Source organism: Giraffa tippelskirchi, chromosome 3 (assembly GCF_054371585.1).
Source record: "Giraffa tippelskirchi isolate mGirTip1 chromosome 3, T2T-mGirTip1v1.2.pri, whole genome shotgun sequence".
Classification (NCBI taxonomy): Eukaryota; Metazoa; Chordata; class Mammalia; order Artiodactyla; family Giraffidae; genus Giraffa; species Giraffa tippelskirchi.
This window is the reverse complement of record NC_137277.1, coordinates 93,027,623-93,048,658: the sequence shown is the minus strand read 5'-3', so window position 1 is coordinate 93,048,658 and position 21,036 is coordinate 93,027,623. Positions and strand designations below refer to the sequence as shown.

The following is a 21,036-nucleotide window of genomic DNA, read 5'->3' as shown; positions in this document are numbered from 1 at the left end:
TGCCTGACTCAAGAAGGCACCTTCCTAGTGAACTACAATGTGATAGAGGTAACTATTTTTTTTTTATTATTTTAATTTTTGGATTGTACTTTTTAATTGCACAGGCAGTTTTAAATAAATGGAGAAAGAACCTTCCAAAAGTTACACTAGCAGGGAAAGATTTCATCAAGCATTTACATAGTAGTTTTCTGTAATTTTAAAAAGATTCTTGATCTTTACTTGAACTGTACATGAGGGAAAAGGAGCCCCCTCAGGTAGATGTTCTGCTTGCAGAAGCAAACTAAAGGACCTAAAATCGGAGGCAAGCCTGGGATCCTGAGAAGGGAAAAGAGAAATTGATAAAGGATCATTCCTTAACTCCATGTCTGAAACACTTATCGCATGACCCTTGTGTTAGTACTTCAGGGCAAACCAAAACCCTTAAGATAAAGGTACACCCTCAGAAGCCCTAATTCTGGACCATAGTAACGTATTTACGTACCCTGGACCACTAAAGGTCAAACGACAATATGTGGGGTGACCTAGGAGGCTTAAACAAACACTTTGGAGGAATTCTCTAGGACCACACCCCCTCTACTTTGGCTTTTTGGATGAAGCACAGGCCTCTGTCCTCCAGGCAGTGTCACAGTCAAGAAAAGAGCATCAGTACTGGATCACTCCTTAGACACTAATCAGCTAGGGAAAGAGTTCACTGGCAAAAGGGTCCTCCCAAGAATGGTCTGCATCAAGCAGGGAGGACATGTTGCTCAAGGGAGAAGGGGAACCCTCATAGCTACAGTCACTGTAAGCATCCAGCAGGCAGGAAGATGGCTTCAGGCAGTTGCTGGTTGAAAGCAGATCTGAGATACCCAGCTCTGGAATGAAGTCATCCGCAAGTTCTTCCTTCACGGAGACAGTGAATTCAGGGAGATCTTTCTCTGAGGGGCTGAAAGGTGCTTCCTCAATTTTCACTACCACATTGGCTTGGCTCTCTGTCTCAGAGGGTATCTCTAAGATTAGGGCCTTTGTAGATACGTGATCAAAACGAATAAGTTCATTAACGGCTTCCAGCTTGGCTGATGACGTCCCCAGGGATGGAGAAGGGGAGGCTGGTGAGGAACTGGGTCCTTCTGGTTCCACTTCTGGGAGCTGCTCCAGGCTGGCAGACTCTGGGGAAGGACATCTGAGGAACATGACTGGGTCCAAGTTGAACAGAATGCCCAGCAGGATATCAGACTCAGTCTGAAGAGTCAACACCATCAGAGTCCATAGGGAGATGTTCTGGAGGGGCGACAACTTGGCCTGCACCTGCTGCAAAGGTGCAGGTAGTCTGAGCGCTGCGGACTCAGCAGACCCGGCCACCGGCCCCACTCCATTCCCCTTGGTCTCTGCCTCCTCTTTAGTCACTAGGGCATCCATCTCCAATCGCTGCCTTAACTCCTGATTCTCAACTACAAGGCCATGAGTTTTCTCTCGTAAAAGCTGATTTTCTAACAAAAGTTTTTGGTTCTCTTCTTCCAAATCTACCACTTGTTGCTCCAGCTCGCTCATTCGAACTTTCTTTCGGTCTCTGACAGTCTGAGCTGCTCCTCTGGTTTTCAGTTTCCTCCGCAGCGCCTTCTCCTCGGGGCTCAGATGCCTGAGGAGCTGTCGCTTGCGCGCCTGGGGCGGCCCCCCGCTCGTCCCCTCCTGGCTGGCCCCTTGCTAGCCCGGCACCATGACCGGCAGAGCCCGGCCAGCCGGGGATCCGGGCGGCGACAGCAGCGGGCTGGCCGCACAGAAGTAGTTCTTTAGGGGCCCCGGCGGCCGGGCTCTGCGTGGGTGCAACCACCGGAGAGTGTCTCTAGAGGTAACTTTAGAAGTAACTGCTGCATTGTGATGAGCATGGGTCAAAGATAAAGATATGGAGTGCCATCTCTCTTACCTCCAGAAACTAACAAGAGAGTACTTATCCCCACCAAAAGTGAACCTGGAGACACTCAGAAATTTTAACAGATGTCCTTGTCCTCTGCCCACTCCATCCATAAAATGATTAGCATCTTTTAGGCCACAGAGGAGCCTGGCAGGCTGCAGCCCACTGGGTCACAAAGAGTTGGACATAACCGAAGTGACTTAGCATGCTTGCCTCTTCACTCTGAGTAATGAAGGCCTTATTTTCAGTGCTAGAATTTTCTCACCACAGGCTCTGGTCCTTGTAACTTGTTACAATGTTGCAAACTCAGTAAAGGAGAGGGCTGCTTCTAGCAATTAAAACTTCTCTTGCCTGCCCTCCCTTAGTTCAGCCTTCATGTTTTATACAGATGGGCATCAGGGCTCTGCCCAAAGAAACCCCAGAATTTTAATCACCACTGGTCTCTCTTTCTGTCCCATCATCCCAGTGAGTTCTTGATAAAATTCTTTATTGGATTCAATTAACTGTCATTCTCTACCTTGTGTTATTTCCCCCACTGAGAAGTGAATTTGTCAGAAAATAAAAATTAGAATGTATCAAATGTAGTTTTTAATGAAAATTTTAAGCTGATAATTACTGTTATCAGTGATAATAATAATGATAAGTTTGAGGGCGGGGAAGGACTGTTGAACTATTACCACAAGAACCACAAAGAAGGATTTGGAGTTCATGATCAGTCTTCCGCCTATTAGGAGGTTTTTGTAGACATCAAGTGACTATACTTTGGCTTAGGGTTTGGAGAAAGTCATCATGCCTAAATGGTTCTTTGTTGTATTGGTTTTTTTGCTTCAGGACAAAAACATGTCTCCCAATTAAGGATGTCAGGATAACCTGATTATACCTTCCTTATTGTCAGCAGGGGCCACCAACAGGCATTTATGTATTTCTGGTGTCAGTGACAGAATCATGCAAGGCTTTTTGCACAAATGAAAACTTCTCGTTCAGTGAATGATAAACAGCTGTACTCTTTCAGAGAACTATCTTCTGGGAAGGGACAAGTCTTTGGCAAAGTCCCAGGGGGCCTGTGGTCTTCTTTTGCCACTCTGCCCTTTTCTCCAGCTCATTAAGCTTTTGGTCATTTATTTCCTTTAATCACTCTAACCTTGTTTCTCTTCCTGTCTTTCTATGTTAGTCCTTCCATCTATGTACAGTCCTACCATTGTAAACCCATTGCATGTGTAGTCGATTCAGTCATGTCTGACTCTTTGTGACCCCATAGACTGTAGCTCCTCTGTCCATGGGATTCCCCAGGCAAGAATACAGGAGCGGGTTGCCATGTCCTGACTCAAAAATGCCCCAGTGAGGAGAAGCACACCTGAAGTTTATCCTTTCTCCCACTTCCATTCTTGCTCTTCATGCTCACATAACTGATGAGACCTGGGGCTGGAACAAAAAGCACATAAATTCTAAAGGTCACTGGAATAGTTTCCTTGGAGTTCTTATCTCCTGAGCCTCAAAGAATTCAAATGGAGCCCAAACATTGAAAATTGAGGTCTGAGTTGTAGTTCAAGAAACATCTTTGGCCAGCTGAGAGATTTTTAGCCTTATTTTCTCCATCTTTATTGGGGGGGGGGGTAAAATTAAAACCTAGTTTATAGGTCTGCTGTGGGAATTTAATGAGATAGTCTATGCAAAGTGCTTGGCACATAAACAGTACTCAATAAACATTAACTATTGCTGAAATTATTTGCCACACCTCCTCTTTCTAAAGTTTATGGCAAATACTCTATCAAATTTTGTTTATGGAAATTATATGCTTTTGCTAGCCTCATTTTTATTCCCCTTTTATTTCTTCATCCATCATTTAATAACATACTACGCTGTGCTATGCTGTGCTAAGTTGCTCAGTTATGTCTGACTCTTTGCAACCCCATGGAATTTAGCCCACCAGGCTCCTCTGTCCATGGGATTCTCCAAGCAAGAATACTGGAGTAGGTTGCTGTGCCTTCCTCTAGGGGATCTTCTCAACTTGCATCTCTTATGTCTCCTGCATTGACAGTTGGGTTTTTTCATCTTCCTTTATTTCTTGAATTACACAGATGTTTTAAAAAGTTGAGTGAGAAGTGGTAGAGAGTGACAAAATTAAGTCTTAATCAATATCTACAGCTTAATGGAGGTGAAATAAGGTTTACCTACTGTAATGGGGTTCTTCAGAGAAACAGAACATGTATGTGTATATCTGTACTATTATTACAATAATATTATATGTAGGATCTATGTAATGTATCGTCTATAACACATATAATTATATAATATATAAATATTTTATATCCAATTTATTATATACATAAGTGTATAATAAAGTAAACAATATTATACACAGATATAAAGCTGGAAACCCAGAAAAACTAGTGAAATACTTCAGTCTGAGTCCTAAGGCTTAAGAATCAAAGGAGCCAAAAGTGCAAATCTCAGTTGAGAACGAAAAGCATGAGACAAGCCCTTAGTCTAAGCAGGGAGGCATTTTTTTAAAAGGGAGAAATTCCTTCTTTCCTCGCTTTTTGTTCTGTTTAGATTCTCAACAGACTGAGTGTTGCCCACCCACTCTGAGGTGGACAGTCTACTTTCCTGAGTCCACCAATTCAAGTGCTCATTTCATCCAGAACCCTAACTGATACACCCATAAATAATGTTCAATCTGGGTTCCTCTTGACCAGTTAAACTGGTACATAAAATTAACTTCTACACTTGCTTTTATCTCTAAAATTTAAAGTAATTTTGAAAATTGACCTGCCAAAATAAAACTGTAGATTTTATGATTAAAATAGTGCCAGAGAGATAAATCATTAAGAAATTACATGTCATTGACTTGTCGTTTTAGCCAAATGAATGTCAACTCAAATTTTATGAGTATATATAGATATATATATATTCTCTCAGATAGATATAGACACACACACATCATGGGAAGCATTGCTAATATTTTTATAATTATTTTTAAGCAGTTAAAACTATTCTCAGTTCAGTTCAGTTGCTCAGTCATGTCCAACTCTTTGTGACCCCATGAACTGCAGCACGCCAGGCCTCCCTGTCCATCACCAACTCCTGGAGTCCACCCAAACCCATTTCCATCGAGTCGGTGATGCCATCCAACCATCTCATCCTCTGTTGTCCCCTTCTCCTCCTGCCCTCATGAGAATAAACATTTTTTTAACAAAAAACAGTTATAATGGCCTTTTCAAAATCTATTCAAAGTCTCCTTCAAAGTCTGGTAAAGCATGTTAAAGGGCTTTCCTGGTGGCTCAGCTGATAAAGAATCCGCCTGCAATGTGGGAGACCCAGGTTCGATCCCTGGGTTGGAAAGATCCCTTGGAGAAGGGAATGGCTACCCACTCCAGTATTCTGGCCTGGAGAATTCCATGGACTGTATAGTCCATGGGGTCACAAAGAGTCGGACATGACTGAGTGACTTTCACTGTCACTTTCAAAGCATGTTAATATGAACTGAGTTGTTCAGTGATATTTTAGCAAAGTTTTTTCAGAATGTCATTGAAAATAACTCAAAATCTTAGTGATCTAATTTCAAAATTTATGTAATTAGTTCAATGTATTTATTGAATACCCACACTATGTCCAACTTTCTGTTTAGATCTTGGATTGATTAATTAAAGACCATGATATTTACCTCATTGTTCACACTCTGTGACAGACATATTCACAATAACATAGGAATTCACACATAAATATAATAATATTTCCATGATGTATTAATAAAAATGCATATTCTGTGTCTAAGACATTCATTCATTATTTGGGCAGTTTTTAAATATCCTCCAGATACTGTTTTTTATGAACCAGGTTTATAGCAGTGAATGAAACCAACAACTCTGCCTTCATGAAGTTTATGTTTTCCTTAGAAAAGGCAACAGTAAATGAAATGTATGGCCTATCAGCTACAGGGAAAAATAAAAACAGAAGAGGGGAGTTAGGGCATAGTGTTCGAGGTCAAAGCTAGCCTCACTGAGGAAGTGGCTCTGAGCCATGACCCAGAATGAGAGAAGAAGTAAGATATGAGGAGCCCAGGTAAGAGTATTACAGACAAGGAGATCATAAGTTGGGAATTTCCCAAAGAAGGAGAATTGCTGCTATGTTTGAGTAACTGCAACGAGACCAGAAAGGTTGGAGTAGAGTGACCTATGTGACCCTATGGACTGTAGCCCACTAGGCTCCTCTGTCCATGAAATTCTCCAGACAAGAATACTGGGTTGAGTAGCCGTTCCCTTCTCCAGGGATTTTTCCCAACCGAGGGATCAAACCCAGGTCTCCCACATTGCAGGCAAATTCTTTACCGTCTGAGCTACCAGGGAAGCCTTAAAGTAGAGTGAGTAAAGGCAAAGCTAAGTAGAAAACAGAGAAGTAAAGTGCATTAGACAGGCCTTGGCTTTAATCTGAGGTGGAATTGTCTCCACTAGAAAATTTTGAGAAAAGTACATTATAGGACTTATAGTTTAATAGGATTACTTAGTTTCTGTGTTAAGTATAGATTATAGCAAAGGCAAAAGAAGTAGAGAAAGAGGTCAGTTAAGAATTGCATAAATACAAAATAGAAGTGAAACTAGCTTATGGCAACATAAACTAGTGAAGTAGTGAGTTAGATTCTGGATACATTTTGAAGTTAACAGTACTCACAAACTAATATTAATAACATGTGAAACATGAAAGGAAGCATCAAAGGTGATACAAATTTTTGGTCTAAATAATTGAAACAATGGAATTGCTATTAACTGAAGATGGAGAACCTCTTTTTGACATATTAATAGGACATGAAAATGATGAATGGCATTTGAATATACTAAGTCTGGAGTTTAGGAGACAGGTCCAAGCTAGAACAGTAACTAATTTGAGAGTTGTGAAAGATTGCTTTCTGGAGCCTGTCAATATTCAAAGCTAGGAAAATGGAGGAGGAAATCAGTAAAGGACAATGAGAAGAAGCAGCCATGTGTAGACGAACTACATTATAGAATGGTGCCAAGAAAAACAAGGGTAGAAAGCACTTCAAAAAGAAGGAAATAAGCAAATGTTTCAAATGCTTTTTAATATTATGATCACAAATTTACCATGGGATTGAATGTGAAGAAACTGGATCTAATGCAAACAAACCTTTAGTTAATTCATAATTTTTTGGTTCGGTTGATCCTAGCTAGACTCAGCTGATCTTAGGATGGGTTTGCTCATTCACTTGCATCACAGCTGCCAGGTCAGTTTAGGACTAGCTGTACTTAGAAATTCACAGCCAGGAAATGGTCTCTGCTCTGTGTGGTCTCATGTCCTCCGCTAGGCAGGCCCAGACTTGTTCATGTTGTGGTCAGAGAGAGCTCCAAGAGAGAAAGCAGAAGTATGTAAGAAATTTTGAGGACTAATCTGGAACAATGTCACTTTCATTACATCTTATTGCCAAATCATGAGTTCAGCCCAGATAAAATATGAAAAAATCGTTTCCCATCTCTTAATGCTACTCACATTGCAAAAGACATGAATATGAAGAGGAAAAAAGGATTGTGACAACACTTACAGTTTACCACTGTGACTTTTACAGAGCATGCTAAAAATAAAGAATGCAAATATATTTTATGAGATATCACGTATTCATACTGGACTCCTACTTTTGTGATTAGTCAAAATAGAAGTTATATGCTTGAAAGGAATACATGAAAAAAGGTTTCAAGTAATCACCTATTTGCTGAACTAAATTGACTTTATGTCACATAATTTCATGGTTTTCAAACTGGGATGTTATGATCCCAGGAGCGTATGGTGGTGTACCTGGAGGTCTGTAAAATCTCAAGATAATTTAAATATACCTTCCTAAAGGGTAAATTTTACATTCAAAATAGTGGGAAAATAATTAATATTTTAAGAAAAGTATTTAAATGTTATGTAAATTATTATAAAGTTTCCATGATTTTAAAAATCAAATGAAGCTTCAGTGATATTTCATGTTTCTGACATATTGGGTCCTAATCTTATGAGTTCAATATTTTTGGCCATTAGGAGTGCTTTGCTGAAAAATTACCATAGTTTATGTGCCCTGAGCGGCACCTGCACTTGGCTGGAGCAGCCTTGAATAGATACCCCACGCCCAAGATCAGGAAACACAGCTGCGCTTTGCTGAATTGGCTGTGTGGAGATACCCCACGTCCAAGGTCAGAGAAATCCCAGTAAGATGGTAGGCACTGGAGCGGCTGTGAGAAGATATCCTATGTCCAAGGGCAAAGGGGAAGCCCCAGCAAGGTGGTAGGATGGGCAAATTTGCATTTAGAACCAAATCCCATTCCTGCCAGAGATTCTCAGAGGGCTCAAACCTTGTGCACACTAGGACCCAGGGACCCCACAGAGACTGAGACAGAACTGTGTTTGAGCATCAGGTATGGGTTGGCAGTGGTCTGCCGCAGGGACAGGGGCTCTGGGTGTGGGTATGGCATAAGTCCTCTTGGAGGAGGTCACCATTAACCCCACCATATAGCTGCCAGAACTTACATAGGACTGGGAAATAGACTCTTGGAGGGCACAACAGAACCTTGTGCACCAGGACCCAGAAAAAGGAACAGTGACCCCACAGGAGACTTGCCTGTGGGTATCCAGGAGTCTCTGGTGAAGGTGTGGGTCGGTGGTAGCCTGCTGCAGGGTTGGGGGCACTGAGTACATGCGTGGGATCTTTTGAGGGAGGTCACCGTTATCTTCATTACCTCCACTATAGTTTGGCCCCAGATAAATAGCAGGGAGGGGACACAGCTCTACCCATCAATGCAAAATTGGATTAAAGATTTACTGAGCATGGCCTCGCCCATCAGAACAAGACCCAGTATCACCCTCGGTCAGTCTATCCCATCAGGAAGCTTTCATAAGCCTCTTATCCTTCTCCATCGAGAGGGCAGACAGACTGAAAACCACAGTCACAAAAACTAACCAATCTGATCACATGGACCACAGACTGTCTAATTCAAGAAACTATGAGCCGTGCTATGTAGGGCCACTCAAGACAGATGGGTCATGTGGAGAGTTCTGACAAAATGTGGTCCACTGGAGAAGGGAATGGCAAACCACTTAAGTATTCCTGCCTTGAGAACCCCATGAACTGTATGAAGAGGCAAAAAGATAGGACACTGAAAGATGAACTCCTGAGGTTGGTAGGTGCCCAATATGCTACTGGAGATCAGTGGAGAAATAACTCCAGAAAGAATGAAGAGACGGAGCCAAAGCAAAAACAACACCCAGTTGTGGATGTGACTGGTGATGGAAGCAAGGTCCGACGCTGTAAAGAGCAATACTGCATAGGAACCTGGAATGTTAGGTCCATGAATCAAGGCAAATTGAAAGTGATCAAACAGGAGATGGCAAGAGTGAATGTCGACATTCTAGGAATCAGAGAACTAAAATGGACTGGTATGGGTGAATTTAACTCAGAACACCATTGTATCTACTACTGTGGGCAAGAATCCCTTAGAAGAAATGGAGTAGCCATCATGGTCAACAAAAGAGCCTGAAATGCAGTATTTGGATGCAATCTCAAAAACGACAGAATGATCTCTGTTCATTTCCAAGGAAAACCATTCAATATCACGGTAATCCAAGTCTATGCCCCGATCAGTAATGCTGAAGAAGCTGAAGTTGAACGGTTCTATGAAGACCTACAAGACCTTCTAGAATTAACGCCTAAAAAAGGTGTCCTTTTCATTATAGGGGACTGGAATGCAAAAGTAGCAAGTCAAGAAACACCTGGAATAACAGGCAAATTTGGTCTTGGAGTACAGAATGAAGCAGGGCAAAGGCTAATAGAGTTCTGCCAAAAGAACACACTGGGCATAGCAAACACCCTCTTCCAACAACACAAGAGAAGACTCTACACATGGACATCACCAGATGGCCAACACCGAAATCAGAGTGATTATATGCTTTGCAGCCAAAATGGAGAAGCTCTATACAGTCACAAAAACAAGACTAGGAGGTGACTGTCGATCAGATCATGAACTCCTTATTGCCAAATTCAGACTTAAATTGAAGAAAGTGGGGAAAACCAGTAGACCATTCAGGTATGACCTAAATCAAAACCCTAACAATTATACAGTGGAAGTGAGAAATAGATTTAAGGGACTAGATCTGATAGAGTGCCTGATGAACTATAGATGGAGGTTCATGACATTGTACAGGAGACAGGGATCAAGACCATCCCCAAGAAAAAGAAATGCAAAAAAGCAAAATGGCTGTCTGAGGAGGCCTTACAAATAGCTGTGAAAAGAAGAGAAGCCAGAAGCAACGGAGAAAAGGAAAGATATACCCATTTGAATGCAGAGTTCCAAAGAATATTAAGGAGAGATAAGAAAGCTTTCCTCAGTGATCAGTGCAAAGGAATAGAGGAAAACAATAGAATGGGAAAGACTAGAGATCTCTTCAAGAAAACTAGAGATACCAAGGGAGAATTTCATGCAAAGATGGGCTCAATAAAGGACAGAAATGGTATGGACCTAACAGAAGCAGAAGATAGTAAGAAGAGGTGGCAAGAATACACAGAAAAACTGTACAAAAAAGATCTTCACGACCCAGATAATCATGATGGTGTGATCACTCACCTAGAGCCAGACACCCTGGAATGTAAAGTCAAGTGGCCCTTGGGAAGCATCACTACGAACAAAGCTTGTGGAGGTGATGGAATTCTAGCTGAGCTATTTCAAATCCTAAAAGATGATGCTGTGAAAATGCTGCACTCAATATGTCAGCAAATTTGGAAAACTCAGCAGTGGACACAGGACTGGAAAAGGTCAGTTTTCATTCCAATCCCTAAGAAAGGCAATGCCAAAGTTGCTCAAACTACCGCACAACTGCACTCATCTCACATTCTAGTAAAGTAATGCTCAAAATTCTCCAACCCAGGCTTTCAACAATATGTGAATCTTGAACTTCTAGATGTTCAAGCTGATTTTAGAAAAGGCAGAGGAACCAGAGATCAAATTGCCAACATCCGTTGGATCATCAGAAAAGTAAGATAGTTCCAGAAAAACATCTATTTTTGCTTTATTGACTATGCCAAAGCCTTTGACTGTGTGGATCACAATAAACTGTGGAAAATTCTGAAAGAGATGGGAATACCAGACCACCTGACCTGCCTCTTGAGAAATCTATATGCAGGTCAGGAAGCACCAGTTAGAACTGGACATGGAACAACAGACTGGTTCCAAATAAGAAAAGGAGTACATCAAGGCTGTATATTGTCACCATGCTTATTTAAGTTATATGCAGAGTACATCATGAGAAACGCTGGGCTGGAGGAAGCACAAGCTGGAATCAAGATTGCCGGGAGAAATATCAATAACCTCAGATATGCAGATGACACCACCTTTATGGCAGAAAGTGAAGAAGAACTAAAGAGCCTCTCGATAAAAGTGAGGGAGGAGAGTGAAAAAGTTGGCTTAAAGCTCAACATTCAGAAAACTAAGATCATGGCATCCAGTTCCATCACTTCATGGCAAATAGATGGAGAAACAGTGGAAACAGTGACAGACTTTATTTTTTGGGCTCCAGAATCACTGCAGATGGTGACTGCAGCCATGAAATTAAATGACGCTTACTCCTTGGAAGGAAAGTTATGACCAACCTAGATAGCATATTAAAAAGCAGAGACATTACTTTGCTAAGAAAGGTCCATCTAGTCAAGGCTATGGTTTTTCCAGTGTCATGTATGGATGTGAGAGTTGGACTCTAAAGAAAGCTGAGTGCCGAAGAATTGATGCTTTTGAACTGTGGTGTTGGAGAAGACTCTTGAGAGTCTCTTGGACTGCAAGGAGATCCAACCAGTTCATCCTAAAGGAGATCAGTCCTGGGTGTTCATTGGAAGGACTGATGTTGAAGCTGAAACTCCAATACTTTGGCCACCTGATGTGAAGAGCTGACTCATTGGAAAAGACTCAGATACTGGGAAAGATTGAAGGCAGGAGGAGAAGGGGATGACAGAGGATGAGATGGTTGGATTGCATCAGCGACTCAATGGACATGAGTTTGAGTAAGCTCCAGGAGTTGGTGATGGACAGGGAAGCCTGGCATGCTGCAGTCCATGGGGTCACAAAGAGTCGGGCACGACTGAGTGACTGAACTGAACTGAACTGATGTGCCCTGAGGGTTTATAACAGTATCCTATTTTTGCCAGAAGCTTATGAGAGGAAATAGTTTGAGTGTGCATATTTAAATAATTTGATCTGCCAAGTCATTTAAATTGTTTATTTTTTCAATGTTATTATGTATTTTAAAAACCATACAAATATATCTTAATGATATTGTAGAAACATTAGTAAGGTAAAGATTAGAGAAACAGATTTGTTCTTCTGACTTGCTTATTAATTAACTCTGAATTTACTGAAGAGCAGGCTTAAGTACCTTCATCGTTCATTGTGGGAACTAATGCTGGAATAGTATGTATAATATAACCTCATCAAGAATAAAATGAAATATTATACAGAGGATCCAAAGAAGCATGACTTATATTTTTATTGAGTATATTTATCTTAATCATGGCTTCTGGTCACTATGTATACTATATATTCTGTAGATAAAATATTTCTTAATTATTATTATCTTAGATACTGTAAATTATTCTGGATTATATAGCCCTTTTAAAAATAAAAGTTACATGAAATATTACGAAGACAACATTTCAGACCAGTTTAAAACCTAGAGGGCTTCCCTGATAGCTCAGTTGGTAAAGAATCCGCCTGCAATGCAGGAGACACTTGTTTGATTCCTGGGTTGGGAAGATCCGCTGGAGAGGGATAGGCTACCCACTCCAGTATTCTTGGGCTTCTCCTGTGGCTCAGCTGTTAAAGAATCCACCTGAAATGCGGGAGGCCTAGTTTCAATCCCTGGGTTGGGAAGATCCCCCGGAGAAGGGAAAGACTATCCAGCCCAGTACTCTGGCCTGGAGACCTCCATGGACTGTATAGTCCATGGTTTTGCAAAGAGTTGGAAACGGCTGAGCGACTTTCACTTCACTTTCATTTTCACTTAAAACCTAGAACTTTGAGTTCTGAAATTGATTTTCAGTACCATGGACAGCGTCACGTTGTTTCTGCAGTAGCTGGAAAGACAAACTGTGGAATATCAAAACACTCGTAGGGAGGACTTTAGTCCATACATCTGTCTGTCTTCAGATTTACATAGTATTGTGAAAATGTCGAAGAAGGACAATCTATATGCTTATTTCAAACTTGAACAATTAACCAGAACTTCACAGTTAAGCATAGAAAAAATAAATACATATTGAGCATGTAATATGCTCAGTATAACTGGTGTTATTTGCTAAATGCATTATCATAATAATTTAATTTTTCTCTTATCCTTTTAATATATAACTACACACTATCAGTTCAGTCGCTCAGTCGTATCCGACTCTTTGCAACCCCATGAATCGCAGCACTCCAGGCCTCCCTGTCCATCACACTATCAGTTCAGTTCAGTCGCTCAGTCGTGTCCGACTCTTTGCGACCCCATGAATTGCAGCACGCCAGGCCTCTCTGTCCATCACCAACTCCCGGAGTCTACCCAAACCCATGTCCATCGAGGCGGTTATGCCATCCAACCATCTCATCCTCTGTCGTCCCCTTCTCCTTCCGCCCCCAATCCTACCCAGCATTAGGGTCCTTTCCAATGAGTCAACCCTTTGCATGAGGTGGCCAAAGTATTGGAGTTTCAGCTTCAACATCAGACCTTCCAATGAACACCCAGGATTGATCTCCTTTAGGATGGATTGATTGGATCTCCTTGCAGTCCAAGGGACTCTCAAGAGTCTTCTCCAACACCACAGCTCAAAAGCATCAATTCTTCGGCACTCAGCTTTCTTCACAGTCCAACTCTCAGATCCATACATGACCACTGGAAAAACCATAGCCTTGACTAGACGGACCTTTGTTGGCAGAGTAATGTCTCTGCTTTTAAATATGCTATCTAGGTTGGCCATAACCTTCCTTCCAAGGAGTAAGCGTCTTTTAATTTCATGGCTGCAATCACCATCAGCCATCACACTATAGGATACCACAAATTCATGTAGCATATAATTTTGTATTTGTAAATTTTGAAATATCTTTGAAAGCTTGAGTTGACTAAAGAAGACTTTCTAGCTTGTTTATTAATTTCCTTGTTCTGCATGTGCATTTGCATTCTCAATCACTCAGTCACGTATGACTCTTTGCTACCCCATGGACTGCAGCACCCCAGGCTCCTCTGTCCATGGAATTTTCCAGAGGGTGGGTTGCCATTTCCTTCTCTAGGGGACCTTCCTGATCCAGAGACCAAACCTGTGCCCCCTGCATCTCCTGCATTGGCAGGCAAATTCTTTACCACTGAGCCACCTGGGAAGCCCTTACCCTTCAATAGCTTCCACTTTAATCTTTTAACATCTTCTAAATAACGTTAACAAAATAACGTAATGCAGAATTTCTCTAGTAGCAAAAACATCTCCACAAAGAAGTGTTCAATCAAAATCAATTTGACATCTAAAATTATTTTGTAGGAGATACATATTATTTTTGCAGATGACAAATAAAGTTAAATAAATCTTAAGGTAAGCAGTAAAATTTTAATAATGCTATGACAAGGTTTCAGTTAGTTTAAATACAATGCAGGAAAATTGAGCTAAATCCCAAAGTGGACCACAAATTTTCAAAATTCATGCTCTAATGTTTCTTAAATGTTTACTTTGCAATTAATTAAGGTAGTCAATTTCAAATACAGTGGGATTACGGGCTATACACATCAAACTTGCTAGATATGGCACTGCCAAGGGATCTTTAATGAAAATGATTCCCCTTTTGGCCAGGAGATGGAGCTGACATGTAAGATGCTGCCTTACATTTTTTTTTTTTTCAATTTAGCATGCTGCTTTCTAACAGACAGTGGGTACCATCGAGTATATGTCAGAACAGAAAGCTAAGGCAGAAATAGAGAGGATGCTGCAGTCGTCCTTTCTGTTTCTTCTTCTTCAGTAAGGATGGAACACGTGTGAGATTTTAGTTTCTACTGTAGCCGAAATTCTGAATAACTGCACTGGAGAATATTATATTTAACACATGTGTGGATTCTGAGCTATGACTTACAATTCCCTTTATTTCAGGTAAGCCAGCATGATTCTATCTTTGACCTACCAATGAATTGTTATTTATGTTAGTGGTAACGTTTAAAATGTGTGCTTTGTGAGCTTGGATTTTGATCTAGGAGATTCAAAAGCTGTAATTCTAGCTATTCTGTATCTTTAAACCTTCTTAGACTGAAATGAGCTCTGACTTTAGCATGCTGTATTTTAATATTTATTTGGCTTTCTGATCTATTTCTGTGGCTATGTTTGTGTACCTTTTGATGGTAAAGCTTTCAAAGTGAAGGATGGATCTTCCTTTCAAGAGAGAAATACTGCTCCTCAATGTGGTGAACAAATTGTAGAAATGTAATGAAGCAGATTAACATGGCAGTAGGCTTTTCCAAAGCCCAGGGCTGAGCTTTTTGATAGCAGCCTCCGAGGCACGTCAACATCCTCAACCCAAAGGCCTTCTGAACAATTCTTGCCAGTAATGATGATATGGGTTATTTATGCTTTTTTCCCCATTTAGGAAAGATATGTAAGTCATTTCTCCCACATAAGTGGAAGATGTATGTAATGTGTTTAGTAGACTTGGAATGATGGTACAGACCCTGCCCCTCCTCCAGTGTGGATGTGAGGACGACACTGAAAACAAATTAATTACTGAGAAAATGAATTTTTCTTAGATTGTGATAGATTTGTGAGGATAGGACTGTGGCCATTTAAAATAGTTGATGTTGTATAAGATGCTCACATTTAAAATTATTTTTCGTCATGTGACATTAGCTGTGCTGAAGAGTGGAATGACTCAGGAGCTAGAAATTGCATGCCACAGCCTTGCTTTTCTGCTGCTTCTCATGCTTTCCCCTAAATTCTCATGTTATTATTATCAAATTAACAGGAAGAAAACAATTTAAAAGTCCCAGTTGTCATTTAGATGAATTTATAATGGAATTTTAATATATTTAAAAATTATTTTTATAAGATCATTGTTAAATATCTGATTCCTTCCTCTTTCGAAAGTGCAGTGTATTTGTCTGTATGTGTGTCATGCTGGTGGTGGAGGTGGCAGGTGCATCAGGATGTTTCTATCTTACTCATTTTTTTTTTTTTTTTTTGTAAAGTGGTGGTAGTGCTATGTCGGAGGTTGTGAAAGCTATGGGTAATGATCTTACAGAATGGTTCGAACCACTAACAAAAAAATTCATCCCTTTCACATGTGGAATCTAGAAAGAGATTTAAGTTCCATACAATTCTATCTACATGAAAATTTTTTAGGGAATCAGATTTTTAGCATTTACCTATCTCATTATTTAAAGAAAAACAGTTGTGGCTGAGAGATTAAGTATAATTTCCCAGAGCCACATAATTAGAATCAGAGGCAAGACTAGAATACTGACTGACAGGATTCAGTCTTTCATAGCTGTAACACAGTTTACCTCTAATGTGAACATATCCAAATGGCATGCACCAGGTATACTGATGCTGACTCGGTGTGTGTGTGTAGGGGGGTAAATTTTGTGATGTATTTTCTTTTAGTGTTCATGTTACAGTGGCATATCATATACAGTGTTCAATCTTCTCAGGGGTCTTGACAAGGCACCCAAGAAAACTAATAAAAGGACTATGGAGATGCTCTGTTCCTTAGTAGTCTCCTTACACCCTTTGATGAGGTATGTTATTCTACTCTCTGCCCGTGAATGATATGGATGGTCACATACTACCTTGCAACTCCGTTCCTCCTAGCTAATAAAACAGACTATACATGTGGTCTGTTGACCCCTACTATAACATCATCTCATGCCCTGGCGTTCCTTTTTTTCATCTCCTGGGCACAGGCTACACCCTACTACTTCAATATCTTGAGGGGAAAAAAAAGAGATTAAAGTGTGACACTTCTACATACAACATTTATGAAGTACCATACAACTACCAGGCCTTACCTGGAGGCTTAGACAGCAAAAACCCACCTGTAATGTGGGAGACCTGGATTCAATCCTTGGATTGGGAAGATCCCCTTGAGGAGGGCATGGCAACCCACTCCAGTATTCTTGCCTGGAAAATCCCCATGGACAGAGGAGCCTGGCAGGTTAGAGTCCATAGGGTCACAAAGACTCTGATACAACTGAGCGACTAAGCACAGTACAGCATACACCTACCAAGAACAGTCCATGGAAGGGATTGAGATATAAACAAAGGCATATAGTTTATACCTCATGGAATGTAGCACGGAAATGTGCTTGTATAGATAGTACTCAAAATATTATAAACATCAAAATGAGAAATGAAGAAAGGTGGGAAAGGGAATGGGACAGGTATATGAGTACCTATCTAGTGCTAGGCACTGTGTTACAACCTGAGATTCACAGTAAGCCAACAGTCACAATTTCTGTGCATGAGGAACTCAGAGCCCAGAGAAAATGATTTTAAGGGGATATGATAGTTAAATTATTTCTTTAAGAGTGATCTAGGTATAAACAAACAAAAATATAAAGTTGTTTATTCTAAGCACAAAGGTTAGGCATGCAAATATTACAAAGACATAGTGAGCTATTAGACATTATATAGGGAAATTAAAGAGAATGGTAAATAATCCAACCTGGTTGAAACATAAAGGTGTTGTATTTATTTCCCCTGTGGCAGCAAAAGTAAGGATAATGAATTTGGATTTTGATGTTATGCATTTACATACTAATTTGTACTATCACACAGAGATGATCTGGAAGATGGGGAAAATTTTACATCCAAATATCAGTTTAGAAGGTAAATCTGAATATACGGATGTGTATGAAGCTGTGGCAAGAATTAGGTCACATATAAATGAACATCAGTAGGGAATAAAAGTGGAATGGAGTGGTAAAATAAAAGTGGCTGGAGCGGTAGAATAACACAAGTTTAGAAAGGATATTAATTGATTGTGGGAAAGTAATGGAATAAATTAGAGTTAGTTTAATAACAGTGTCATAGGAGATAAAGCAGGTAAATTGACTACCAAGAGCAAACACATAAAGTGGTTAATAAGAGAATAGGGTAGGAGCTGACCTGTTATTAGGTCATGGATGGATTTTAAGAGAAGTTTAGTAGATCTACAGAGACATGAGCTTTAATTGAGGACTAAGTGGGAAAAAAGAAAGGTGAAGAATAATTTTAGATTTTAAGGTATTTATCAGTGAAAGTAACAGAGGTAACATGTTTTTATCTTGAAGGGTAAGGTACTGTTAAGGATAATTCGATTTAAATTAGGATTAGAGAAACCTCAACCCCTTCATACAGTAAGGATATAAAGTCAGTAGAGAGAAGTGAAGAAAGAAAAAACAATAAAATAAATTGAAGTCCTACAAGAGACAAGAGAGGGAAGGTTTGAGAATTCTTTTTTTTCCTTTGAGACCAGAAGAAAGGGTAGGAGATGATATAAAAGAAAGCTAATATAACCACTTTAGGTGTCCTGTTCTTGGAAATTAAATCCTTGTCTGTGAGATAAAATATCTCTTCTATTTAAATCAGTTGGTTCCTCAGAAAACGCTATTTATGGCATATGGACTTTCTGGAAGAAATAATTCATCCTCAGTATATCAAAACACTTCCCAGCAAAACATATTTTAATCATATTAATTCTTGATTTGGAAACTAATAACACTGTTTCACATTAAGCTTAGTGTATCTACTTTGGTTATCTATTTCTTATTCAGAATGACCTGTTTGAAAACAGGTTCTATTTTAAACTTGCATAAGATTAGACCAATACATAAGCTCTTGCCATTTCCTCTCTCAGTTTTATTAGCACTTTCACAGGGCTGTGTGTAAAGAAAAAAGAAAAGTCAGTTTAATTACAAATGTCCTTCCCTTAGGATGAACTAACCCCCTTTATAAAGCTTCCTACCAGAAGTTCTTCCTTACTCCCTTTCTATTGACAGTTCCAGAATCCTCTTACGTCCTTCCTAGAGCCCGTCTCTTCTAGACATTCCCTTGCAATCACTAGCCATGGGACAGGAATGTGAAGCCTTGAGAAGGCACAGGCATGATGGGAGTCCCATCCTTTACAGTGAAGCCTCTGAAATAGCTGCTTTCTCAGGTAACATTAACTGAGTTCAGTTTAGAATTTCCTGAGTAAGACATCACTTCCTTCTTTCAAGACCTCACTGGGGTTGTACTCTGAGCCTGGCAGGCCATGGAACAGAAGCAGGCATTTCGGTGGCAGTACAGACACAGATGGGGCTTCCCAGGTGGCTCAGTGGTAAAGAATCCACCTGCAAAGCACGAGTCTTGGGAGATATGGGTTTGATTCCTGGGTCAGGAAGACCCCCAGAGGAGAAAATGGCATCCCACTCCAGGATTCTTGCCTGGAGAATCCCATGGACAGAGGAGCCTGGTGGGCTACAGTCCACGGGGTCGCCAAGAGTCGGACATGACTGAGCACAGCACAGCACAGACACAGACACAGATGACTTCCCTTAGGGCTGACCTTGGGCAACCCTATAAAGCAAATTTCACCCCTGCCTCATGGGGGTCACATATAGATAGTCTCGTAGCTATCACATAGGCTTCTAAGCTTTATAAATGAGAGTATCATTATCTAGCTTCAAATCTGCAGTTATTAAAATATTAAGGTAGAATTTAGATTTTATTTTTGTTTGCTTATATTCTTTTGTTATTAAAAATTTTTGGATTATTATTTCTACCTGTGGAACTCTTAACCTTTATCCATCCATTTCAGAACCTGATGTTTGTCTCCATCTTTTCCTGACCAGCAGCATGGGCACTTTGAGGGCATACTTGGGATAATTGATGATTTGAATTGAAACAGTAATTCAAGTTCAGTTCCACTAACACTCATTGTCATGGGCAATGCTTGGCACTAGATGTTTTGAGGAAAATGCTAACTGTACAGTGGCAAACCCAGTGTTACCAAACTCAGCTTCAAGAATCCAACACTGAGACACAAGTGTTGGGTAAAAGGAAAGATAACTATTGAGGAAACTGTCAATCCTGTGGAGAAGGTGGACTCTTAAACCTTATGCATTTCAGAACTTGATGTTTATTTGTCTCCATCTTTTCCTGAATAACTCTTGTTGCAAAAAACCAACTCCCCATCTCCCCAGGTTTTGCTCAGAGATTATAAGGGAAAAAAAAGAAAGGGTTACCTGTTGGGGAGGGGGTAATCTTCTATTTTCAGAGATGATTGTCTTGATCATATGGTTCCAAGTAGCCATCATGTCCCGCTGTGACCTGAAGCATAAATCTTTGGTCAGCTAGTCTTTCTGGTTCCAACTCACCTGGGCTCTGTATGTTTGTGGTCAGTATACAGTCAACGTTTTCCACCTGGTGGGGCTTTCAGTATCTGCAAAACATCTCAAAGGGTAGGGCTCAGGAAATTGTCTATAGCACTTGAGAAGGATCTAAAGGTCCTTCCTTGAACTTGTTTAATGGCTAAAGTGTTATTACTTTGTCTTTTTTGACTGTTTTCCTTTCTGTATTTTCTTACTTCTCTGATTAAATGAATTCTTTGGTTGAAGTTTTTCCACAGACAGGAGGCAGGTAAAGGACATGGGGTGGGAGAGGACTGTCTTGGAAGGCCCATGGGGCTCTGCTCAGTTACATATGTACCATCACTTCTCAGCTCAGGGTACTTTCAAGGGATTATCTTCTGTCTGGTTTTAAGTATTTCCCTTTGAGAAATACTTATTTTATAATGTTGTAATTTTCTAGTAAGCCATAGGAAGCACAAGGCAAGGCTTAGAATATTTTTCAGATTCCTGCTCTAAGCAAATATGCTAGAAGGTACACATCAAGGTCTTCTAAAACTTCTGTTAAAAAAAACCAAACTATTCTAACAAAAGTCACACATACTTTTAATATTAACTCCAGATCACTTTCAGATGCTTCCAGTGGTTAAAAAAGCACTACTTTCCCTACTGGTATAACTGTTTGTTCTATTAATCATTAATGCATTTTGCTCAGTGTGCTTTAAATTCTGATAATGATTGCTAACAAGTTTATTTCAAACAGAAATCAATTTGGAAAATAATTCAAATGATTTCAATATAGATTTTGT

The 21,036-nt window shown here is 40.2% G+C and overlaps 1 protein-coding gene and 1 pseudogene across 1 annotated transcript in view; both read right to left on the bottom strand.

Moving 5' to 3' along the window:
• Positions 1-21,036, bottom strand: part of LOC145542439 (sodium channel protein type 3 subunit alpha-like) — a 180,015-nt gene that overhangs the window by 146,357 nt on the left and 12,622 nt on the right. Inside the window, exon 2 of the mRNA XM_081581249.1 lies at positions 20,126-20,210. The gene's annotated coding sequence lies outside the window, so the exon portion shown is untranslated. The remainder of the gene's footprint in view (positions 1-20,125; positions 20,211-21,036) is intronic.
• LOC145540451 (uncharacterized) lies at positions 661-3,287 on the bottom strand (annotated as a pseudogene).